Genomic DNA, 25,682 nt, shown 5'->3' with positions numbered 1-25,682 from the left:
TCCGTTATCTTTATAGATCATTCATTGATGTACCAAACAAAGAATCTCTACACCAAGGTACCCCCTCTCCCTAAGATAGACACAAAATGCTGGAGTAACTCAGCGGGACAGGCAGCATCTCTGGAGAGAAGGAATGGGTGACGTTTTCCAGAGATGCTGCCTGCCCCGCTGAGTTACTCCAGCATTTTGTGTCTATTTTGGGCTTAAACCAGCATCTGCAGTTCCTCGCTACACATTGCTTTTTTCCCTAGTGGGCCACAGTTGGAGAATTGTGTTCAATTGTGGTCACCCTGCTACAGCAAAGATGGTGTTTTGCTGAAAAGAGTAAAGTGGCTTTTTCACGGGGCGACTTGACGCAAGAGTGAACCAGAGTTTAACATCGTGGGAACCTCGTGCGATAACAGTACGGCATTCGTGGACCACCGTGGACCACCGTGGCGCTAACGGCAGGTAATCGTGTAAGTTGGTCACTCGGGAGAAAATTCAAGAAAGTTTGAATTTCTCCAAGAGTGACTTGTACACTTGTGGTTGAGCATTGCAACATTGTATGAACAATTGGCCAGTGCGATATCCGTGCGATATCCGTAATAACTCTTGCGGGTACCGTGGGAACTCCTGCGAACGGTGAGTAACTGAGCAGTTTGATTGTCAGTGCTTGTTTTACCTCATTGTTAAATAAATATATTTTTTACTATCAGATTGATGTCTGCAATTCTTCATTAACACATCACTACAAGATGAATGTTTCTAATGTTATAATCCCTCTCATGCTGAAACACAAAATAGTTGAAGGGAGGTGAAATAATCACATTTTCATTCTTTTTCATTTTTGAGTGTTCAGGTACCTCACTTGCTGAGCTATTTTACTCCAGCAGTTTGTGTCTCTTTTTGTCTAAAGCAGTTTCTAAGACTGTAGGAACTCCGCGGGCCAGGCAGCATCTACGGAGGGAAATGGACAGGCGACCCTTTCTTCAGGCTGCCTTATCTCTCTCCCCCCCCACCCCCTCCCCCCTACTCCCACCCACACACACAAATACTGGAGAAACTCAGCGGGTGCAGCAGCATCTATGGAACGAAGGAAATAGGCAACGTTGCCTACTACCTTCTGTGTAAAGAAGCTGCTCCTCAGCTTTCTATTAAATCTTGCCCTCTCACCTTAAACCCGTGTTCTCTACTTTTTGATGCCCCGATCCTGAGTAAAAGTCTGTGCATTTCCCCTCGGTTATACACCTCCATTAGATCACCCTTCAGCCTCCTGCACTCCAAGTAACATAATCCTCGCCTGCCCAACCTCAGCGGGAGAAACTCAGCGGGTGCAGCAGCATATATGGAACGAAGGAAATAGGCAACGTTGCCTACTTCCTTCGCTCCATAGATGCTGCTGCACCCGCTGAGTTTCTCCAGCATTATTGTGTACCTTCGATTTTCCAGCATCTGCAGTTCCTTCTTAAACACAAATGCACCGAGTTCCTCCAACATTTCGTGTTTTGTTCAGTATTCCAGCATCCGCTGTCTCCCGCGTCTCCAATAAAACAAAACTACTGTCAAAAGGGTGAAGAATAGGGGCAGAGATAGATACATTCCTGATTAGTGCGGCTGTCAGGAGGTTATGGGGAGAAGGCAAGAGAATGTGGTTGAGAGGGAGAGATAGATCAGCCGCGATTGAATGGCGGAGTGGAGTTAATGGACCGAATGGCCTAATTTTGCTCCTATAACTAACAAAGATAGTAATTGTTAGGGAAATGTAGTTATTAAAGACGAGGGGGAGCAGAAATGGGCAGTCTGGGATGGCTCGCGAGATACTTGCATAGAGGCACAAAAGTTAAAGAAAGGGCAGATAAACAGAGAGGGGGGGGGACTTCCCTCAGTGCCCATCTGTTACCATTAATTGGACAGTTCGGTCTGTGAAACGCAACACGCCAACCCCGACGTCCAGCCCGGTGGTCAGTCCTTTGAAGATAGACACCAGTTGCTTGGAGCAACTCAGCCGGACAGGCAGCAACTCTGGAGAGAAGGAACTGGTGGCGTTTCGGGTCGAGAGCCTTCTTCAGACTGAGGTCAATCCCCTGCATGGATAACAGGAGTCCCAGCCAACGCGACAATCGCCCGCTGCAGTCTCGGAGCTTCCACTGCGAAAACGGTGCCTACATTTGAGCACTTATGTAACTGAACCATCCTACCACCAACCACAGACCATTCCTGAACTACTACCTACCTCATTCGAGACCCTCGGACTATCTTAGATCGTATACTCACTGGCGTTATCGAGTTACAGTGTGGAAACCGGCCCTTCGGCTCAACTTGCCCATACCGGCCAAAATGTCCCATCGAAACTAGTCCCATCTGCCTGCGTCTGGTCCATATCCATCCCAACCTGTCTTATCCATGTACCTGTCTAAATGTTTCTTAAATGTATGGATGGACCCAGCCTCAACTACCTCCTCTGGCAGCTTGTTCCATACACCCACCACCCTTTGTGCGAAAATGTTACCCCTCACTCAGATTCCTATTAGATCTTCCCCCCTCACCTTGAACCTATGCCCTCTGGTCCTCGAATCCCCTCTGTGGGCAAAGGACATATATTACCCTGGACTCTGTCTATTTCCCTGCCTGTTCGTCTCATGGTTTTGTACACCTCTCAGCCTCTGTCCCCAGTGTGGAGTTAAGGGCTTGTTTATGGGCGCCCTGGGCTGAGAATTCTGGAGGATGGGTTTTAGACTTTATCGGGAATCGAGATAGACCCCGTAATGCAGGAGCAAAGAATCGCAGACGCTAATCTGCATTGGAAAGACACAATATGCGGGAGTAACTCAGCGCTGAAGAAGAGTCCCGACCCGAAACATCATCTATCCATGTTGTCTAGCGATGCTGCCTGACCCGCTGAGTTGCTCCAGCGCTTTGTGTCTTTCCACTAGACCTGTAATAAGTCTCGGCTGGGTGTTTACTGGGATCTCTGGTGTTTAATAGACGTCCTGATGTTGTTTTTGATCGGGTTTACTACTGACAGTATTTAATCAGATCCATATTAAAGCATTTCCCCTTCACCTTAAACCTATGTAATCTGGTCCTCGATTCGCCTACTCTGGGCAAGAGACTGTGCATCTACCCGATCGATTCCTCGCATGATTTTAAACATTATCTTGCACACAGCGTTGTTCCCTTCACCATGTATACACCATTTATGGCTCGATTGTTACTATTTATTGTCTAGTCTACTGACTGGTTAAACGTTTGAAAGTTTCACCTCTCAGTAGATAATAAAATAAGACAACCATCACGGTCAATGTGAGACAAAGTCTTTATTCCTATTTGACAAAATAAAAAGACGACTTCTTGCACATATTGAGAGAAGATGCATCACACCAAACAACATTTGTCTAAAAAAAACAGATTATTCTTCAGCTCATTAAAGAGCTCGGGTGAAATTCTGACAAAGTTTGTGAATGCACTTTTATCCTCTTCGCACAGCACATTAAGCAGCTGATCATATTGTCCAAATTGAGGTCTCCGTTGAAAGATGGGCTTCACCCAGTGAGACTTCCTCTTAATTCTCTTTTTAATTAATCTCACCCTTCTGCCTTCACGCAAGCGTTCTTGATGCACATAGTTAGTATAGGCATGTCTCCAAATGAGCCAATTCAACCAAGGGAGGAATATAGTGTGTGAAAAAACCCAATATAGTGTGTGAAAACAAAGTAACATCATTTGTGCCACGTGATTAACAACACTACAGTTCACGATGTTCATTCAAGATTAACGGGAAAGCTCGGGAGACGGACAAGTCACTCGCACAAATAACAGAAATGCCGAGTACCGTGGGAACTCTTTATCTACCCCCCGTTATATCGTGCGAAACCCGTGCTGGACCACGACCACTTCACTCTGGCGACATCTTGCATCAACTCGCCCCGTGAAAAAGCCCCATAAGGGCCTGAGCTCTAGGGAGAGGTTGGGCAGGCGAGGGTTGCATCCCTTGAAGTGCAGGAGAATGAGCGATGATCTTACAGAGGTGTATGAAATCCGGAGGGGAACATGGCAGATGCACAGAGACTTTTCCCCAGAGTTGGGGAATCAAGAACCAGAGGACATATGTGAGAAGGGAAAGATTTAATAGAATTCTGAGGGGCAGCTTTTTCCACACAGAGGGTGGGTATATGCCAGAGAAGATATTTAAGTCAGAAACTATAGCAGCATTTAAAATACATTTGGACATGGACTAGGAAGGACAGGTTTAGAGGGATGGGCCAGGGTGAGCAATTAAGACTAGTGTAGATGGGGCACCATGGTCGGCATGGGAGAGCTGGGCTGAAGGGTCTGCTTCTGTGCTGTATGACTATGACATTCAGGACACTCAAGTGGCAGACAATATTGATATCAAACAACACTTGACCCAACATTCAGCCCCTGACATTCATTAGTAGTAAGATCACCGAATCCTCCATTAAAAAGCAAGCAGGGGTTTACCGTTTACCAGAGACCAGAGCTGCCACATATACACTGTGGCTACAAGAACAGATCAGAGGCTAGGTACCCTGCAGAAGGTAACTCACCTGGGGTGGCATGGTGGCGCAGTGGTGGAGTTGCTGCCTGACCGTGCTTACTTTTCGACCCCGACGACGGGTGCTGTCTGTACGGAGTTTGCACGTTCTACCCATGACCGCTTGAGTTTTGTCCGAGATCTTCAGTTTCCTCCCACACTCTAAAGACGTGTAGGTTTGTAGTTTAATTGGCTTGGTATAAATATAAGTTGTTCCTCATGTGCGTAGGATAGTGTTAATGTGTGGGGATCGCTGTTCGGCACGGACTCGGTAGGCCGAAGGGCCTGTTTCCACACTGTATCTCTAAAACTAAAACCTATAAAATAAAACCTCCTATTTCCCCAACTTACGTCATATATCCACACAGGACTGTTTGGTTGGCATCCCATCCATAATTATTCAATAACTGCACCACAAATTAACAGTAGTTTGTACCATCTACTGCCGTAACTCATCACGACTCCTGAGACAGCGCCTTCTGATCCCATGATCTCTACCAGCTAGGAAGGCAAGGGCAGAAAAAGCATACCACGTGAAAGTTGCCTTCCATGCCTCTACCGCTCTGACTTGGAAATACATCACTGTATCTTCACCATTGCTGGGTCTCCCCCTGCTGTGGTTCAGAAGGAAGCTCACCAACACCTTCTTAGGAGCAAGAAGGAAAAGGCAATGAAATGGCGACTCGGTCTTAGAAATCCACATGAACAAACAGTGAAAAAGGGAACGTGTGGCCTGAAGAAGGGTCTCAACCCGAAACATCACCTTTTCCTTCGCTCCATAGATGCTGCCTCACCCGCTGAGTTTCTCCAGCATTTTTATCTACCTTCGATTTTTCCAACATCTGCAGTTACCATATAACCATATAACAATTACAGCACGGAAACAGGCCATCTCGGCCCTACAAGTCCGTGCCGAACAACTTTTTTCCCTTAGTCCCACCTGCCTGCACTCATACCATAACCCTCCATTCCCTTCTCATCCATATGCCTATCCAATTTATTTTTAAATTCCTTCTTAAACATGTGGCTCATGTTTCGTTTGAAAGATGACATTATTGGCAGTGAACTATCAGCACAGACTTTCGTCCACAGTTCACAATTAACCACATTGAGGAAGTTCATTAAAACTGATCAAAAAAAACACTAACTAACTGCATCACAATCAAGATCTCAATAATTATGCAGAATACCTTTTAATAACTAAATGGGACAAATATGTTCTGCTTTTTCCTGCAAAACCCTCTGCTGAAAAAATACCGTTTATAGCATTTCATCATTTAAAATCATCTTATATTTTGAAAGCAAAATATTTTCCAGTGTATATTTTGTAGTGCATAAGCATTTTGCTACAACAACTACTTGTACACTTTCCAGACGCTGGTGCAATGCTTGCAATTCCTGCAAATGATGATGTAACTTCCTTATTTTCCAGCACTGTCTTTCCAGATTCTAGATTAAAGTTTTACTGATCCTGTGAACTGGATTTTAATGCTCCTGTTTCTCAAGGATTGGTGTTGGTAAGTGATAAAACATTGTTTTCTCAGGATCTTCTTCTTCTTATCGAGTCCACGCACAAGATTAGAAGTTGTTTAGCCAGAGCTGAACACACTTCTCGGCATCTGCATACGATGGTGTCTGTCTTGTGCTTGTGCTTGTGCTTCTTGTGCGGGGTGGTGGAAAGATTAGTGGAAACAGGGCCATGACCTGAACGCACTTTCCTTGACCCCCTTCTCAGGATCAATCTCAACAACAAAACTCTTCCATACTGTCTTTGTTGAAGTCCGAGTCCGGTAAAATATAAAACTGTGGTTTGAACCTACTGTTTTGTTAATCGCAGATGCTGTAGGTTTCATTATTTGTAGAACAAAGCCTGTCTGCTGTACTTTCAATAAGTTGTTGGGTTATGAATGTGGATAATCAGATCTGGGATTTCTTAATCGTAGCGATTGTCTAAATGTATGCATAATGTGAAAGATATCATCAAAAAATAATTTGGGTAGATTGCTGTAAATCAAAGAGGGAGCAGATATTCTTGAAAGTTTAGAGATATTATATGAATCACATAAAATGTACTTCATAAATTAGATCGGCTCTGAGTGGTCACCATATGGCTAACCATTGTGTGTGTGGATGATATGAAAGAGGGAGGATAGGAAGAGCATAGGAAAATGTTACAACTGGCTGAACATCTGGTTGGAGCAATGTGGTTAAATTATTTACAAAACCTAACGGAATGAAGGGCAAGTTATTCCATCCTGGCAGAAACAACCGTGTAAAGTAGTTAAGACCAATCTTAGTGACGTTTACATGTTAGGAACAGCAGGGATTGATCAGGGAAAGTTAGCATGGATTTGTTGGATATCATTTCTAACTTATATACAGTTCTTTTGATGAGGTCATTAAATATATTGTGGAAGACAGTACTACTGATGTGGGTTTACATGCAGTCCAACGTTGATGAGGTACATGTACCGGTGCTAAAGTGTCCACGGGATCCAAAGCAAGTTGCTAAATCAGATACTTAATTGGACAGACACACAAAGCTGGAGTAACTCAGCGGGACAGGCAGCATCTCTGGAGAGAAGGAATGGATGACGTTTCGGGCGAGACCTTTCTTCAGATGGCATGGGAGAGGGGTGAGGTGGGAGGGGGGGCAGGCTACGGGAAGGTTTAGGGGCGGCTGGTTTGTGTGAGGGGTTGTCGAACATACACAACTCTCTGAAATTGTATGTGGTCTAAGGCTTGACAAATCATTCTCCGATGCATCTGATAGAAAGCTTTCTACGGTGCATCAGAAATAGTAAGAGTTGTTGCAGACATGCCAAACTTACGTATTCTTCTGAGTAAGTAGGCAGCATGGTGGCGCAGCGGTAGAGTTGCTGCCTTAAGGGCGTGTCCCACTGACGTGACCTTTCAGCGACTGTCTTCGACCTTCAAGCTCGAGGGCACTCGCCTGGAAAACCTCGAGCTGGATCCACCGTCAGCGATGAAACCGCGAGCTGGATCGACTGACCACACACACACACACACACACACACACACACAAACACACACACACACACACACACACGCACACACGCGCGCACACACACACACACACACACACACACACACACACACACACACACACACACACACACACACACACACACACACACACACACACACACACACGCACACGCACGCACGCACACACGCACACACACACACACACTCTCTCACACACCCACACACACACACACACACATATCGCAAAGGCGGGGCCAGGGAAAGCGGGGGAGCACTATCTGAGATTTACATCCGCGATGAAGAGGAAGGTAAAAGATGGCTGGACAGTGTACGGTAAAGGGCCTGTCCCACATACGCGACCTTGGCTCGCAAATTACCCAACCTCGTGGTCGCTTGAGGCGTACGGGAACCGTATGGCCGCGCGGGGCGGTCCCACTTAGAAGCGCGGAGTTGTGTGGGGCTGGTCCCGACATCGCGCGGGGCTCCGAAATTCTGGCAGTGGCCAAATTCTTCGCACGCCAACGGCCTGTCAGCCCGCAGGCGCCTTGCGGTCATACGCAACGTCTTGACGCACACAGCGTCTTGACAGCGTACGCAGCGTCTTGACGGCATACGCCTAGCGCATGGCGTTGCACGATGATGTCACCGCCCGATGCCGTGCGACACCCAAATTCAGTCGGCCCGCCTCCTGCCCAGCTGATTGGTAAGCATGACGCAAATTACGTCACGCGCGAACTTAGCGCGTACTTAGCGCGAACTTCGCATGAACTCCGCTTCCGTTTGGTCGCGCCAAATGCATGCAATTGCATGCAAGTGGGACAGGCCCTTAAATCCTTTAGAGAGCGCGGGAGGGGGGCAGAGAGCGGGAGAGAAGGGGGGAGAAGGGGAGAGAGGGGGAGAGAAGGGGGGAGAAGGGGGGAGAAGGGGGGGAGAAGGAGTGGAGCCACTTTTAAGAAGCCAGACAACTTATAATAAAGTTTAGCGGCCATTTATCATTGCCGGTCAGTTTTCCTTGGTCCTGTAAACTCCAATAAGGCAATTAAAATGCTCAGTCAGCGAGGAAATTGCCTACGGCTGCCCTCGACTGCCTGTGACTACATAGCGACCCCACTACACTGCACTACGAGTCAAAAAGAACCATGCCGACCAAATTTTACTCGTGGAAAATTTTTCAACATGCTGAAATATTTTCCGAGAACTAACTGTGGCCGCGAGTATGCGGGAACTTCCCTCGAGCATGAAGGAGAGTTCCAGTGACCTCATAGGACCTCCTAGGACCACGTGTCGACCATGCTGCGAGTTTGAGTCGAGGGCAAACCCTTCTAAACTTGCAGATTAGGTTGCCGCAGTGGGACAGCCCCTTTACAGCTCTTGCAGCGCCAGAGACCCGGGTGCTGTCTGTACGGAGTTTGTATATTCTCCCCTTGACCTGCGTGGGTTTTCTCCAAGATCTTCGGTTTCTTGCCAAAGACGTATAGGTTTGTAGGTTAATTGGCTTGGTATAAGTGTGAATTGTTCCTGGTGTGTGCAGGATAGTGTCAATGTGCGGGAATTGCTGGTCGGCGCGGACTCAGTGGGCCGAAGGGCCTGTTTCCGCGCTGTATCTCTAAACTAAACTAAAAAGGTAGAAGCATTGGTGTGCTTTCTTGCCAAGAGCTTCAATGTGGTTTGTCCAAGACAAGGATCGTTCAGATATCATGAACGTTAAGGGCCTGTCCCACTTGGCGATTTTTTTTGGCGACTGCCAGCGTCATATCAGTGTCACCAAAAGATTTTGAACATTTCAAAATCCAGCGGCGACAAAAAAATGTTGCGACACTTCAAAAAACATCGCGCGCCAATACGTCATCACGTCGTGTCACCGCCGTGAATTTTTCGGTGACCTGATACGTCAGTCAATGATGCCGGCAGTCGCCAAAATAAATCGCCAAGTGGGACAGGCCCTTAAGGCTGTAGAGAGTATTGAAAAACAGGAATTTTGATGGAAAAAGTCCAAAGATCCTTGAAAGTGGCACCACAGGTAGGTGGAAGGTGTAGAAGGCAAACAAGGTGTCTAATTTTATTAGAGAATAGTACATGGAACATTATAGTATGTCATGGAGCAGCTGCAGTACATTCTCAAGGGAAGAGTCAGCAGACGGAACTCATGGTGCACAGTGGCATCAATTATATAGTGAACTATTGAGTGAATATAACTAGGAGTCAAAAGCTTAAAAAGCAGGACCTCAAGGATAGTATTCTCCAGATTAGTCTGGTGTCACATTCTAGTAAGGCTAAGAATAGGAAGGTAGAATGCATGGCTGAGGAGTTGGATCAGGGGGCAGGAATTCAGATGTTTTGGTCCATTGGTATCTCCTCTGGGGCCGAGGTGACCTGTACAAGAGGGGAAGGTGGCACCTGAACTGCAGGGAAACCAATATCTTGGCGACAGTGCTACTCAGGAGGGGTCAAACTAGATTGGCAGGGGGATGCAGTACAGTAGTGAGGCAGGCAAGGCGGGAAATCGGCCCACCGAAGTCAAAGACACTAGGTTAGGTGTGGAAAGACGGTTGGATTAAATTGCATTTATCTCAACGCCAGAGGCCTGACAGGTAAGACAGCTGAATACAGGGCATGGATAGGTAGTTGCGACAAGGATATTATTGCCATTACAAAAAAATTTGGCTGAGGTAGGGACGGGAATGGCAACTTAATGTTGCAGGGTACAGGTGCTATGGGCGAGATAGAGGTGGGGTTAAAGAGGAGGTAGAGTTACTTTATCGATTAAAGAAGATATCATGACCGTAGTCCGAAATGACATGACTGAAGAATTATCAGTGAGGTTAGACTCACGGAGCTGAGAAATAAAAAGGGGCTGATCACCGTGTTGGGAGTGTACTGTCGGCCCACAAATAGATAAAGGGAATTGGGGTGGCACGGTGGCGCAGCGGTAGAGTTGCTAGTTACAGCGTCAGAGACCCAGGTTCGATCCTGACTACAGGTGCTTGTCTACATGGAGTTTGTACGTTCCCCCAGTGACCTGCATAGGGTTTCTCCGGGATCTCCTCCTAAGACGTCCAGGTTTGTAGATTAATTGACTTTGGTATAATTGTAAATTGGCTATCCTAGTGTGTAGGATAGTGTTAGTGTCGGGGGATCGCTGGTCGGCACGGACTCGGTGGGCCGAAGGGCCTGTTTCCATGCTCTATCTCTAAACTAAACTAAACTAAACTAGTATAAACTAAGAACTATCCAATATAGAAGTTATAACTAACCAATATAGAACATAGAACAGGAACGGGCACTTTGGCCCACAATGTTTGTGCCAAACATGATGCCAGGTTAAACTGGCATGTTAAATATCCCTCTATTTCTTGCATTTCCATGTGCCTATCTAAAACCCTCTTAAATGCCACTGTCGTATCTGCCTCCACCACCACCCTTGGCAATATGTCCCAGGCACCCACCACCCTCTGTGTAAGAAACTCGTCCCGCACATCTCCATTAAACTTTCACCCTCTAATCTTATGACTATGCCCTCTAGTGGTGGACTGTCTCCCATTAGCCAACCTCTCCTTGCGGCCGAAGCCCTCTAATCCGGGCAGCATTCCGGTAAACCTCCTCTGCACTCTCTCCAAAGCCTCCACATCCTTTCTGGCTTCCTGATCCTTATGTCCCTGGCAATGCCCCTGGCAATGAAGGTGAGCGTACCACCCTATCTACTTGTGTTGCCACATTCAGTCAGCTGTGAACTTGCACTCTAAGATCCCTCTGCACATCAATGCTGTTAAGGGTCTTGACATTAACTGTACACTCTCGCCTTACATTTAACCTGCCAAAGTGCAACACCTCCCACTTGCTTGGATTTAATTCCATCTGCCATTTCTCTACCCGCTTCTGCAACTGAACCTATATCCCTCTGATCTTCTGACAGTCTTCCTCACTATCTGCAACTCATCCAATTTTGGTGTTGTGGGCGAACTTATTCACCAACCCATTTATATTTACATGCAGGTCATTTATATATATCACAAACAGTAGAGGCCCCAGCACAGATCACTGCCGAACTCCACTGGTCACAGATCTCCAGCCAGAATGTCTACCTTCCACCACAACCCTTTATCTTCGATGAATAAGTCAGTTCTGTATCCATTACATCCCAGTCATTGTGAATCCTGCACATCTCCTGAATCAGCCTACCATGATGGACCTTAACAACAGCCTTGCTAAAACGCATGTAAACAACGTCCCCCACCCTACCTTCATCAATCTCCTTTGTCACCTTCTCAAAAATCTGAATCAAGTTAGTGAGACATGACCTGCCATATGCAAAGCTACGCTGGCCATTGCTAATTAGGTCATTCTCTTCCGAATGGGAGTAAATCCTATCAAAGAATTCTCTCCAATACTTTCCCTCCCTGAGGCACGTGGGTCTATAGTTCCCTGGATTCTCTCTACTTCCTTTTTTAAACAAAGGATCAACATTGGCCACTCTCCAGTCCTCTGGGACCTTGCGTGTGTCTAGAGAGGAAACAAAGATCCACATCAAGCCCCCCGCCAATCTCCTCCCTTGCCTTCCTCAATAACCTGGATTAGATCCCATCAGGCCCTGGGGACATATCCACCTTAATGTTCTTCAAGAGCCTCAGCACCACCTCCTTCGCGATCACAAACTGTGCTAGCGTCTCTGTGTTCTCCATACTGACTTTGCTCCAAGTCCTTCTCCTCGCTGGTAACAAATGCAAAGTATTCGTTGAGTACATCACTTACATCCACCGACTCCAAGCATAGATTCCCTCCTTTATCTTTGAGTGGTCCCACCTTCTCCCTGGTCACCCTATAATTTTTAACGTACGTATAACAAGTTAGATTGATCTCTCGAGCCGGATCAGAGTTGTTCAAGTTCAAGTTCACATTTATTGCCACATGCACCAATTGAGGTTCAGTGGAATTTGATTTACCACGCAGCCACACAATCAAAAAGAGCACAATACAATAGAATTTAACATGAACATCCACCACAGTGGAATCAACATTCTTCACTGTGATGGAAGGCAATAAAGTTCAGTCATCTTCCTCCCTTGTTCACCCGTGGTCGGGACCATGAACCCTCCGCAGTCGTCGCTACGGGCGGCCCGATGTACGAGCCTCCTCGCTGGGATGATCGAAACTCTGACGTCGGAACGGACGGAACACACACACTCTTGGAAATCCCGAATCGGCCACTTTCTTACCGGAGACCGTGGCTTCACGATGTTGTATCACGATGTCATATCCAGCATCCAGGGACACTGCTGGAAGCTGGAGAAGAAATTGCAGGAGTCCTGGCTGAGATATTTGAATCATCCATGGACACAAGTGAGATGCCGGAACACTGGAGATGGCTAACGTTGGGCCTCTTTTTAACGACTAATGCAAAGAAATACAGAAGAAGCTTAACTAGTAAGCTTAACATCTGTGGTAGCAAAATTACTGGGGAGGATTCAAAGTGATGAGATGGACATGCATTTGGAAAGACGGGGCTTGAATACGGATAGTCAACATGAATTTGTACCTGGGAGATCTTGTCTCACATATTTGACTGAGTTTTTTGGAGAAGCAACCAAGAAAATTGATGAGGGCCTGGACATAGGTGGACTTCCGCAAGTCCATCAAAAAGATTCTTATGTGTCGGAAGGAACTGCAGATGCCGATTTAAACCAAAGGTCGACACAAAATGCTGGACAGGCAGAATCTCTGGGGAGAAGGAATGGGTGACATTTCGAGTCGAGACCCTTTTTCAGATGGTTCAGATAGGTTCTCATGGTGAGCTCCTCGGGTTGCATATATTATCTTAGATCCAGAGATAGTTAGCTAACTGGATACAAAATTGGATTCTTGGTCGGAAACGGACGTTGTTGGTGGAAGGTTCCTTTTCAGAATGGAATTGAATAATTGATTGTCCTATGTGACAAGGCACAGTGAGATTCGTTGCTTGCATACCCAAGGTATGTGAATAGTGGCCACATACGGCACTGACAAAGTTACAATGTACGCCGGCTCCTCCTATGTTCTTCCTCTCCCCACAGTGGTCTCCCCATGCCGGGTCCACCATTGTTCACCCCCCCCCCCCCTTTATGGCGGTCCCTCCACACCCTTATTGGCCACCGACTGCGGGTCAACCCACGAGGCTCTGCCGCCGCCGCGAGGCTTCACCACCGCCGAGGCCCCATCGCCGCCGCTGAGGCTTCACCGCTGCCATCTGGGCTCCAGTCGGCCCAGGCAGCCCTATTGGATTGGAGCCCTATTTCTAGTGGTGTGGCTCAGGGATCAGTGCTGGGCTATTGGTTTTTATCATTAATACACAATGCATAATTTGTAAATTTGCAGATAATACTAAAATAGATGGTATCATAGGCAGTGAAGATGGTTATCAAAAAATAGCAGCGGGATCCTGATCAGCCGGGCAAATGGGCCAAGCTTTGGCTAATGGAGTTTAATTCTGATAAGTGTGAGGTCAATCCAGGGCTGGACCTTCAATGTAAAAGATAGGGCCCAGAGGAGAGCAGGAGGAGCTCGGAGGACAAGTACATACAGTTGTTCTCGGAGAGTAGGAATGCAGGTAGATAGTGGAGGAAGGAACTACAGATGCTGGTTTAAACCGAAGATAGACGCAAAAAGATTGAGTAACTCAGCGGGTCAGACAGCATCTCTGGAGAGGATTGCATCTTAACAGGTGTGGGACCAGCATTCTGGCAGGCAGGTTTGCCACTGCTACACGGGTGGTTTTAAACTGAATAAGGGGGGTGGGGTGTCGAATGGGATAGTGGAGGATGGAGTTAAAGGGAAAGGGTTTCTTAAATGTGTGAGCGTGGAGACAGAGGGGTGTAAAATGAGGGTAGAAGCAATAGGTAGCAAGGTGAAAAGTAAAAGTGGCAGGCTGGCAAATCCAGGGCAAAAATCAAAAAGGGCCACTTTTCAGCATAATAGTATAAGGGGTAAGAGTGTTGTAAAAACAAGCCTGAAGGCTTTGTGTCTCAATGCAAGGAGCATTCGTAATAAGGTGGATGAGTTGAATGTGCAGATAGCTATTAACGACTATGATATAGTTGGGATCACGGAGACATGGCTCCAGGGTGACCAAGGCTGGGAGCTCAACATCCAGGGATATTCAATATTCAGGAGGGATAGACAGAAAGGGAAAGGAGGTGGGGTAGCGTTGCTGGTTAGAGAGCAGATTAACGCAATAGAAAGGAAGGACATTAGCTTTGAGGATGTGGAATCGATATGGGTAGAGCTGCGAAACACTAAGGGGCAGAAAACGCTAGTGGGAGTTGTGTACAGGCCACCTAACAGTAGTAGTGGAGTTGGGGATGGCATCAAACAGGAAATTAGAAATGCGTGCAACAAAGGTAAAACAGTTATAATGGGTGACTTCAATCTACATATAGGTTGGGTGAATCAAATTGGCAAGGGTGCTGAGGAAGAGGATTTCTTGGAATGTATGTGGGATAGTTTTCTAAACCAACATGTAGAGGAACCAACGAGAGAGCAGGCTATTCTAGACTGGGTATTGAGTAATGAGGAAGGGTTAGTTAGCAGTCTTGTTGTGCGTGGCCCCTTGGGCAAGAGTGACCATAATATGGTTGAGTTCTTCATTAGGATGGAGAGTGACATCGTTAATTCAGAAACAAGGGTCCTGAACTTAAAGAAAGGTAACTTTGAGGGTATGAGACGTGAATTGGCCAAGATAGACTGGCGATTGATTCTTAATGGGTTGACAGTGGATATGCAATGGAAGGCATTTAAAGACTGCATGGATGAACTACAACAATTATTCATCCCAGTTTGGCAAAAAAATAAATCAGGGAAGGTAGTGCATCCGTGGATAACAAGGGAAATCAGGGATAGTATCAAAACAAAAGATGAAGCATACAAATTAGCCAGAAAAAGCAGTCTACCAGAGGACTGGGAGAAATTCAGAGACCAGCAGAGGAGGACAAAGGGCTTAATTAGGAAAGGAAAAATAGATTATGAAAGAAAACTGGCAGGGAACATAAAAACTGACTGCAAAAGCTTTTATAGATATGTGAAGAGAAAAAGATTAGTTAAAACAAATGTGGGTCCCTTGCAGTCAGAAACGGGTGAATTGATCATGGGGAACAAGGACATGGCAGACCAATTGAATAACTACTTTGGTTCTGTCTTCACTAAGGAAGACATAAATAATCTGCCGGAAATAGCAGGGGACCGGGGGTCAAATGAGATGGAGGAACTGAGTGAAATCCAGGCTAGCCGGGAAGTGGTGTTAGGTAAATTGAATGGATTAAAGGCCGATAAATCCCCAGGGCCAGATAGGCTGCATCCTAGAGTACGTAAGGAAGTAGCCCCAGAAATAGTGGATGCATTAGTGATAATTTTTCAAAACTCTTTAGATTCTGGAGTAGTTCCTGAGGATTGGAGGGTAGCTAATGTAACACCACTTTTTAAAAAGGGAGGGAGAGAGAAAACGGGGAATTACAGATCAGTTAGTCTAACGTCGGTAGTGGGGAAACTGCTAGAATCAGTTATTAAAGATGGGATAGCAGCACATTTGGAAAGTGGTGAAATCATTGGACAGTCAGCATGGATTTATGAAGGGTAAATCATGTCTGACGAATCTTATAGAATTTTTCGAGGATGTAACTAGTAGAGTGGATAAGGGAGAACCAGTGGATGTGTTATATCTGGACTTTCAGAAGGCTTTCGACAAGGTCCCACATAAGAGATTAGTATACAAACTTAAAGCATACGGTATTGGGGGTTCAGTATTGATGTGGATAGAGAACTGGCTGGCAGACAGGAAGCAAAGAGTAGGAGTAAACGGGTCCTTTTCACAATTTCAGGCAGTGACTAGTGGGGTACCACAAGGCTCAGTTCTGGGACCCCAGCTATTTACGATATATATTAATGATTTGGACGAGGGAATTGAATGCAACATCTCCAAGTTTGCAGATGACACGAAGCTGGGGGGCAGTGTTAGCTGTGAGGAGGATGCTAGGAGGCTGCAAGGTGACTTGGATAGGCTGGGTGAGTGGGCAAATGCATGGCAGATGCAGTATAATGTGGAGAAATGTGAGGTTATCCACTTTGGTGGCAAAAACAGGAAAGTAGATTATTATCTGAATGGTGGCCGATTAGGAAAGGGGGAGATGCAACAAGACCTGGGTGTCATGGTACACCAGTCATTAAAGGTAGGCATGCAGGTGCAGCAGGCAGTGAAGAAGGCGAATGGTATGTTAGCATTCATAGCAAAAGGATTTGAGTATAGGAGCAGGGAGGTTCTACTGCAGTTGTACAGGGTCTTGGTGAGACCACACCTGGAGTATTGCGTACAGTTTTGGTCTCCTAATCTGAGGAAAGACATTCTTGTCATAGAGGGAGTACAGAGAAGGTTCACCAGTGATTCCTGGGATGTCAGGACTTTCATATGAAGAAAGACTGGATAGACTCGGTGTGTACTCGCTAGAATTTAGAAGATTGAGGGGGGATCTTATAGAAATGTACAAAATTCTTAAGGGGTTGGTTGGACAGGCTAGATGCAGGAAGATTGTTCCCGATGTTGGGGAAGTCCAGAACAAGGGGTCACAGTTTAAGGATAAAGGGGAAATCTTTTAGGACCGAGATGAAGAAAACTTTTTTCACACAGAGAGTGGTGAATCTGTGGAATTCTCTCCCGCAGAAGGTAGTTGAGGCCAGTTCATTGGCTATATTTAAGAGGGAGTTAGATGTGGCCCTTGTGGCTAAAGGGATCAGGGGGTATGGAGAGAAGGCAGGTACAGGATACTGAGTTGGATGATCAGCCATGATCATATTGAATGGCGGTGCAGGCTCGAAGGGCCGAATGGCCTACTCCTGCACCTATTTTCTATGTTTCTATGAGAGAAGGAATAGGTGACGTCTCGGTTCAAGACCCTTCTTCAGACTGAGAGTCAGGGGAGAGGGAGTCGAGCGTAGAGACGGAGAGCATGAGGAATCACAGAGGGGGAGCAGCGAGAGCAGAACTTGCACCGGAGAGAGGAGAAGAACTTCTTCAATGTAGACATACCTTGAGGAGATATCACAGTGGAGCAGACGGAACTGCAAATGTTGGTTTAAACCGAAGGCAGACACGAAAACTGGAGTAACTCAGCGGAACAGGCAGCATCTCTGGAGGAAAGGAATAGGTGAAGTTTCAGGTCAACACCCTTCTTCAGTCTGACCCACTGAGTTCCTCCAGCTTTTTGTGTCTATTGCAAGTAGAAAGGGTGTGAAGAAGGTTTTGGGAATTGAGCCTAGGAGTTGATGCATTATGTTACTATGTACAGGATGTGGTGAGGCCACACTTTGTTCAGTTTTGGTTAGATGCCATTATCCTAGAAAGAGTGCAGGGAAGATTAATGCAGATGTTTCAAGATTCAAGGACCTGAGGTGCAGAGAGAGGTTGGACAGCCAAGGCCTTCATGCCTTGGAGCGCAGGAGGCTGAGGGGTGGTCTTGTAGAGGTTTAAGGGCCTGTCCCACTATACGAGTTTTCCCAAGAGCTCTCCCGAGTTAAAAAAATTCCAACTTGTGGTAAGTACGTAGAATGTACGTAGCGGGTCAGAGCTCGGGACGTCTCTTAGCTGCTCGTAACGCTAACGGCAGGTACTCGGGAAACGCGGTAAGCTCGTGAAGTTTTTTCAACAGTGCGGAGAGTGTCCACGAGAGCCCCGAGTACCTACGGCTATTACCGTAATTCTCCGAGTTCGAATCAGGGGAAACACGGGAGAACTCTTGAGTTACCTCGTACAGTGGGACAGGCCCTTTAGAAAATTATGATGGGAATAGGGTGAAAGCAAAGAGTCCTTTTCCCAGGAGACTCTAGAACTGGAGGTCATAGGTTTAAGGAGAGAAGTGATAGGATTAGCAGAAACCTGAGGGACAACTTTTTTATCTAGTGCCTGGAGGATATATAGAACAAGCTGCCGGGTGCAGTAGTTGAGGCAGGCACAATCGCAACAATTAGAAGACATTTGGACAAGTACATGAATGGGAAAGGTTTAGCAGCTTGTGGGTCACACGTGGTCAAATAGGACTGGCTTAGATGGAGCATTTCATTCACCTGGATGAGTTGTGTTAAGGGCCTGTTTCCATTCTGCACCAGAGGAACAGGTCCATTGGTACATGTTGTCTTTGTCGAACGTGATGCTGAATTAAATGAAGTACCTTTTGCTTGTACGTGTTCCATATCCCTCCAATCTCTTCATATTCACTCTATGACTCTAATAGAGGAGGGTGCGGAGGGAGCAGTCTCTGCAGAAGGTGGGAGGCTGGTGACTACTGGTGGGGTCATGTTGGAGGTGACGGAAATGTCGGAGGATGTTGTGTTGGATGCGGAGGCTGGTTCAGTGAAAAGTGAGGACCAGGGGAACTCTATCCTTGTTCCATATTACCATATAACCATATAACAATTACAGCACGGAAACAGGCCATTCTTGGCCCTTCTAGTCCATGCCGAACACCATCTGGCAGGAGAGGGAGCGAGAGCAGAACCACGAGAGACAGAGGAGATGCGGGTGAGGGATCCATCTGTGATAGAAGGGGGAAACCACATTTACTAAAGAAATAGGTCATCGTAGATATCCTAGAATGGAAAGCCGCATCTTGGGAGTAGATGCGGTGGACACGGAGGAATTGAGAGAAGGTATTATCGTCTTTTCAAGAGGCAGGGTGGAAGGAAGTGTAGTGCAGATACTGCAACTGGTGACTAGCGGAGTTCCACAGGGCTCGGTGCTGGGACCCCTACTCTTCACGTTGTATGTTAATGATTTGGACGAGGGGATTGAAGGCTTTGTGGCCAAGTTTGCAGATGATACGGAAATAGGTGGAAGGGCAGGTAGTGTAAAGAAAGCAGGGACTCTGCAGAAGGACTTGGACAGGTTGGGATAGTGGGCAGAGAAGTGGCAGATGGAATATAGTGTAGCAAAGTGTGGAGTCATGAATTTTGGTAGTAGGAATAAAGGCATAGACTATTTTTTATATGGGGAGGGAATCCAGAAATCGGAGGAGCAAAGGGACTTGGGAGTGCTGGTGCAGGATTCCCAAAAGGTTCATCTGCAAGTCAAATCGATAGTAAAGAAAGCAAACTCAATGCTAGCATTTATTTCACGAGGGCTTGCATACAAAGACAGGGATGTAACGCTGAGGCTCTGTTAGGCGCTGGTAAGGCCGCATTTGGAATATTTTGAGCAATTTTGGGCACTATATCTGAGGAAGGATGTACTGACTCTGGAGAGGGTCCAGAGGAGGTTTACAAGAATGATCCCAGGAATGAGTAGGTTAACCTATATTGAGCGTTTGTGATTTGAGAATTAAGGGACAGATGTTTAGGGGTAACATGAGGGGGAACTTCTTTAGAGAGTGGTAGCTGTGTGGAATGAGCTTCCAGTGGAAGTGGTGGAGGCAGGTTCGATTTTGTTATTTAAAAATAAATTGGATAGGTATATGAAGGGTTATGGTCTGAGTGCAGGTAAATGGGAATAGGGAGAATAAGTGTTCGGCACGGACTAGAAGGGCCGAGATGGCCTGTTTCCGTGCTGTAATTGTTATAGGGTTATACTGTATGTTATATGGTTTGTCGGCACTGGGCCTGTACTCGCTGGAGAAGAATGAGGGGGGGGGGGGGGACCTCATTGAAACATACAGAATAGTGAAAGGTTTGGATAGAGTGGATGTGGAGAGGATGTTTCCATTAGTGGGAGAGTCTAGGTCTAGGGGCCATAGAATTAATGGACGTTCTTTTAGGAAGGAGATGAGGAGAAATACATTTAATCAGATGGTGGTGAATCTGTGGAATTCTTTGCCACAGAAGGCTATAGTCAGTGGATATTTTATGGTAGAGATAGATTGATTTTTGATTAGTACATGTGTCAGAGATTAAGGGGAGAGGGCAGGAGAATGGAGTTAGGAGAGAGATAGATCAGCCATGATTGATGGTGGAGTGTGTGCTGAATGGCCTAATTCTACTACTATCAGTTATAACATTATGGTCTTATAACTGTGTGAGTTGGTAGGTTTATAGTAGATGGTAGTTGATAATTTCTTGCATGTGATCGAGATATTTAGACCACATATTCCCATTCCCATTTCCACCACTAGGTAGACCTGTTTCTGTGCTGTATCTCTAAACTAAACTAAACTAAACCTGCTAATATAAACCCCCTCCCCCCCCCCTGCCTCTGTCACACTTTGTCCCGCCTCTCCTCTATCCCAGCTTTCTATCCCTCCCCGCCCCACATTCAGTCCGAAGAAGGGTCCCAACCACAAACATCACCCATCCATGTCCTCCAGAGATGCTCACTGTTCCTCCAGCACTTTGTATCTCTTTTTGTGTAAACCAGCATCTGCATTTCCTTGTTTCTACATAGCTTTTCTATTTCCTACCTGTTTTACATACCACAGTTCACTTCCTCACCCACATGTCGCAGATTGTCAATCGCAGTTAGTGAATTTGCTACAGCACGAGTATTTTTTGCTGAAAACAACATCAAAAGGAGACATTAGTTCCTACTGCTGGAGCACTGAATTGACGGATTATAAATTGGAAAATGCAATAGGCAAAGCAGTCGAGGTAAGAATAACTCTTGTATGTTTCTTTTGAACACATTAATGGGGAAATGAAGTAATTTGAAAAATTTAAACTCCTATTACATTTTCATCGTCTTTTTGATTCTGATAATCCACATTCGAGCGAGGTCTATGAATAAATATAATGAATAAATTATATAAATGGCAAGGTAAGATGAGAAGAAAGACGCACTATATTGACTGCTTTTGCAAGTTATCAGCATCCTTTACGTGACGATTCTTGCATACTTGTACTGTATGCAAACAAAGAATCTCGCCACCCCAAGTACACGTGAAAATAATCATCTGGGTGGGCTCATCCAGTGGGTCAAATGAGCAGAGCTCAGGAATACACAATGTGCAAGCATATATGGGATAATGAGAGGAATAGATCGGGTCAATGCACAGTGTCTCTTGCTCTGAGGAGGTCAATTGAGGACCAGAGGATATAGGTTTAAGGTGAAGGGGAAAAGATTTAATAGGAATCTGAGGGGTTACGTTTTCACACAAAGGATGGTGGGTGGAACAAGCTGCCAGAGGAGGTAGTTGAGGCAGGGACTAACATAAGGTCATAAGTCATGAGGAATAGGAGTAGAATTAGGCCATTCGGCCCATCAGACCTACTCCACCATTCAATCATGGCTGACCTATCTCTCCCTCCTAACCCCATTCTCCTGCCTTCTCCCCATAACCACTTCGCAAAATGCAACGCCACGCACCTAACCGCATTAAATTCCATTAGCCATTCTCAGCAACTTGCCTAGCTGATCAAGATATGATTGAAACCTTCTTCACTTCTTACGATATCACCTGCTTTACTGTCGTTTGCAAACTTATGCCTTGTACATTCTCATCCAACCACAAACAACATAGGAATGTCTAGTAATTTATTCTGTGGGAGTGCAGGAGGATGAGGGGGTGGTCTTATAGAGAATTATAAAATCATGAGAGGAATAGATTGGGTAAATGCACAGAGTCTTTTGTGCAGTCGGGGAATCAAGAATCAGAGGATATACTGTAGATTTATGGTGAGGGGGAAAAGATTTAATAAGAATCTGAGGTGTAACCTTTTTCAACAAGGGGTGGTGGGAGTGTGGATCAAGCTGCCAGAGGAAGTAGTTGTGGCAGGTACTATCGCAATGTTTAAGAAACATTTAGACAGGTACATGGATATGATACGCGTAGAGGGATATGGACCAAACGCTTGTGGGTGGGGCTAGTGTAGATGAGGCATGTTGGTCAGTATGGGCAAGTTGGGCTGAAGGGCCTGTTTCCACACTGTATGACTCAATGATTCTATGACAACAATGAAGCATGAAGCAAGTCTCTGGTCCTACAAATAACCTTCCGCCACCATCCCTTTGCTTCCCTCCATGGAGCCAATTCCACATCCAGTTATCTAGCTCTCCTTGGATCCCGTGCATTGTAACATTCTAGAGCAGCCTATCATGAGGAACCTTATCAAAGGCCTAACTGAAGTCCATATCGACAATGTCTGTAACTTTGCCTTCATAAACCTTGTTATGTTAAAGTTATACAAGATATTGGTGAGGCCACATTCGGAATATTGTGTTCAGTCTGCTATAGGAAAGATGTTAAGTTGGAAAGAATGCAGAGGAGATTTACGAGGATGTCAAGAGTCAAGAGTGTTTTAATGTCATATGCCCCATATAGCGGTCACAGTGGCGCAGCGGTAGAGTTGCTGCCTTACAGCGAATGCAGCGCCGGAGACCTAGGTTCGATCCCGATTACGGGTGCTGTCTGTATGGAGTTTGTACGTTCTCTCCGTGACCTGCGTGGGTTTTCTCTGAGATCTTCGGTTTCCTTCCACATTATAGCTCTCTATATATTCCTCCCATACAGGTTTGTAGGTAAATTGGCTTGGTGTATGTAAACATTGTCCCTCGTGCGTGTAGGCTAGTGTTAATGTGTGGGGGTCGCTGGTCGGCCTGTTTCCGCACTGTATCTCTAATCCTCCCAATCCACTCCTTCCCACAACGACCATAGAATGGACAGAATTATGGTCCCAACGTGCTCCCTCGTTGACACCTCAGTCACTTGTAGACACAAGGAAGAGCAAATACTGATTTGCAAGAAAAGACACAAAGTGCTGGAGTAACGCAGCGGCTGAGGCTCAGGCACTATCTCTGGAAAACTTGGATAAATGATGTTTCAGGTCTGGATCCTTCTTCAGACTTATTCTCGCAGCAGATGGAAAATGGGAAGAGAGGTGGGAGGGACAAAGACAGGCAAGTGACAGGTGGATACAAGTGAGGGGGCGATTTGATTGGCAGAGGGTTGGACAAAGGCCAGTAGCGCAGCGGTGGAGTTGCCACCTCACAGCGGCAGAGACCCAGATTTGATCCTGGCCACGGGGGCTGCCTGCACAGAGTTAGTACATTCTCCCTGTGACCGCGTGGGTTTTCTCCGGGTGCTCCGGTTTCCTCCCACACTTCAAAGACACACAGGTTTGAGGGATAGTTGGCTTCGGTAATATTGTGAATTGTCCCTAGTGTGTAGAATAGTGCGAGTGTACGGGGTCGACACGGACTCGGTGGGCCGAAGGGCCTGTTCCCGCACTCTATCTCTAAAGTCGAAAGATGGGAAGACGACAAAAGTCTGTGAGTTAAGAAGTGCAAAATGAAAAGAAGGAGGAAGGGATATAGGTGGAAGAGTTGGGGGGAGGGGAAAGCAGGACGGGATGGTAGATAAATGGTGCGCATCCAGGTGGGGCACAGGGAAGAGGGGGAAAAGGTGGCAGAGAGGGGTGAATGTTGGTGAAAAATTAACTAAGCTGGAGAATTCAATGTTCATACCATTGGGTTGTATGTGAAGTGCTGTTATGCTAATTTGCATGTGGACTTGCTCTGGCAGTAGAGGAACAGCTCTGGGTTGTACGCTACCCAAGTGGAATCCTAGCTTTATCTAGACTACACCACCTCCCCCTTGCCTCTTGCGCAGGCAGCATGCACTACTCTCAATTCCTTCATCTCCGCCACATTGCTCCCAAGATGATACCATCTGAGATGTCCTCATTCATGAGTAAACATGGTCTTCCCGTGCTGTCCTTGGTGGATCCCACACCTGCTTCCCCTCTGCCTCCCGTGTTTCTGCTCTCACTCCCCCCTCCTCCTAGATGAAACAAGGATAGAGTTTCCCTGGTCCTTGCCGTTCACCCCACCAGTCTCCGCATCCGACGGATCATGCTCCGACCTTTCTGCCATCTTCAATCTGATCCCACCACCAGTTACACCTTCCTAATCCCAACCCCTTTCCGATTTCTGAAAAAAACTGCTCCCTCTGTAACTCCTTAGTTCACTCATCCCTTCCCACCCAAACCATCCCCACTCCAGGTTCGTTTCTGAACAAACACAGGATTATATAATATCTGTCCCAATATATCCTCCACATTCATCCAGGGACTCCAGGAGACCTACCAGGTGTTCACATGCACCTTCTCTAACCTTATCTACCACATTAATTGCTCCCAATGCGGCCTCCTTTACATTGAGCGAAGACGATGTGACTATAATGGGCCAAAAGCAGGCAGGTGGGACTAGTGCAGATGGGCATGTTGGTCAGCATGGGCATGTTGGGCCGAAGGGCTGGATTCCACGTTGTATCGCTCTAAGACTGATTATGCCGAACACTTGCAGACGGTCCATCAAGGCCTCTTGGTTATCCCAGTTGCTAACCATTTAATCAACCCTTATCATTCCCATACCCACCTTTCTGTCCTGGGCCTCCTCCATTGCCAGAGTGAGATCACACGCACATTGGAGGAACAGCACCTCATATTCCGCTTGGGCAACTTACAACCCGGCACTATGAACGTTGAATTCTATAATTTTAGGTAACTTCTACCTACACTCCCCTCCCTCCCCCTTGTCCCATTCCTCCTTCCTGCTATTTAACCAGGTCCACAGTTCTCCACATTGTATCCCTCTTGAGATCACACTTTCCCAGGGCAACAAGGGGCGCACCAGGGCACCACCCTGCCTGAGGTCATTTGTAGCTAAAGAATAGCCTCAAATATTCCACTTGGATAGCTTACAACCCTATGCGACCAACATATCAACATTGAATTTGCAAAGTTTAGGTAAGTATCTAACAGCACCATCCCCCATTTTTGTGTGTCATCCTTGTGCCCACCTTGATACACACCCATTTCTCACACAATCCCACCCATTTCCCCCTTTTCCCCGACCCTTTCTCTGGCTTCACATTTGGTGGTTCATCACTATGCATCTCACAGCTCTTCTTCCCATCTCTGTCCTTTGTCCATCCATCTGCCAAACTAAATCCTGCCTCAGCTGTATCCACCTATCACTCGCCTGACTATGTGTCCCGCTCGCACCTCTCTTACAAGCTTTCTCCACAATCAGTCTGAAGAAGGATCCTAACCTGAAACATCACTTATCCATGTTCTCCAGACATACATGCAGCAGGATCTGGATTTGAGTTACTCCAGCGTACATTGAGTTACTCCAGCGTTTTGTGACTTTGATCACTTGGCCAGCCTACTTTATTCCCCAAGAGGACGTCCAATGTTG

The 25,682-nt window shown here is 46.4% G+C and overlaps 1 protein-coding gene across 1 annotated transcript in view; it reads left to right on the top strand.

Annotated features, from left to right (window-relative positions):
• The first annotated feature begins 5,982 nt into the window (after positions 1-5,982).
• Positions 5,983-25,682, top strand: part of tlr2 (toll like receptor 2) — a 31,042-nt gene continuing 11,342 nt past the window's right edge. The window contains exon 1 of the mRNA XM_033019779.1: positions 5,983-6,054. The gene's annotated coding sequence lies outside the window, so the exon portion shown is untranslated. The remainder of the gene's footprint in view (positions 6,055-25,682) is intronic.

Source organism: Amblyraja radiata, chromosome 1, assembly GCF_010909765.2.
Source record: "Amblyraja radiata isolate CabotCenter1 chromosome 1, sAmbRad1.1.pri, whole genome shotgun sequence".
NCBI classification, from domain to species: Eukaryota; Metazoa; Chordata; class Chondrichthyes; order Rajiformes; family Rajidae; genus Amblyraja; species Amblyraja radiata.
This window is presented reverse-complemented; position numbering and strand designations above follow the sequence as displayed.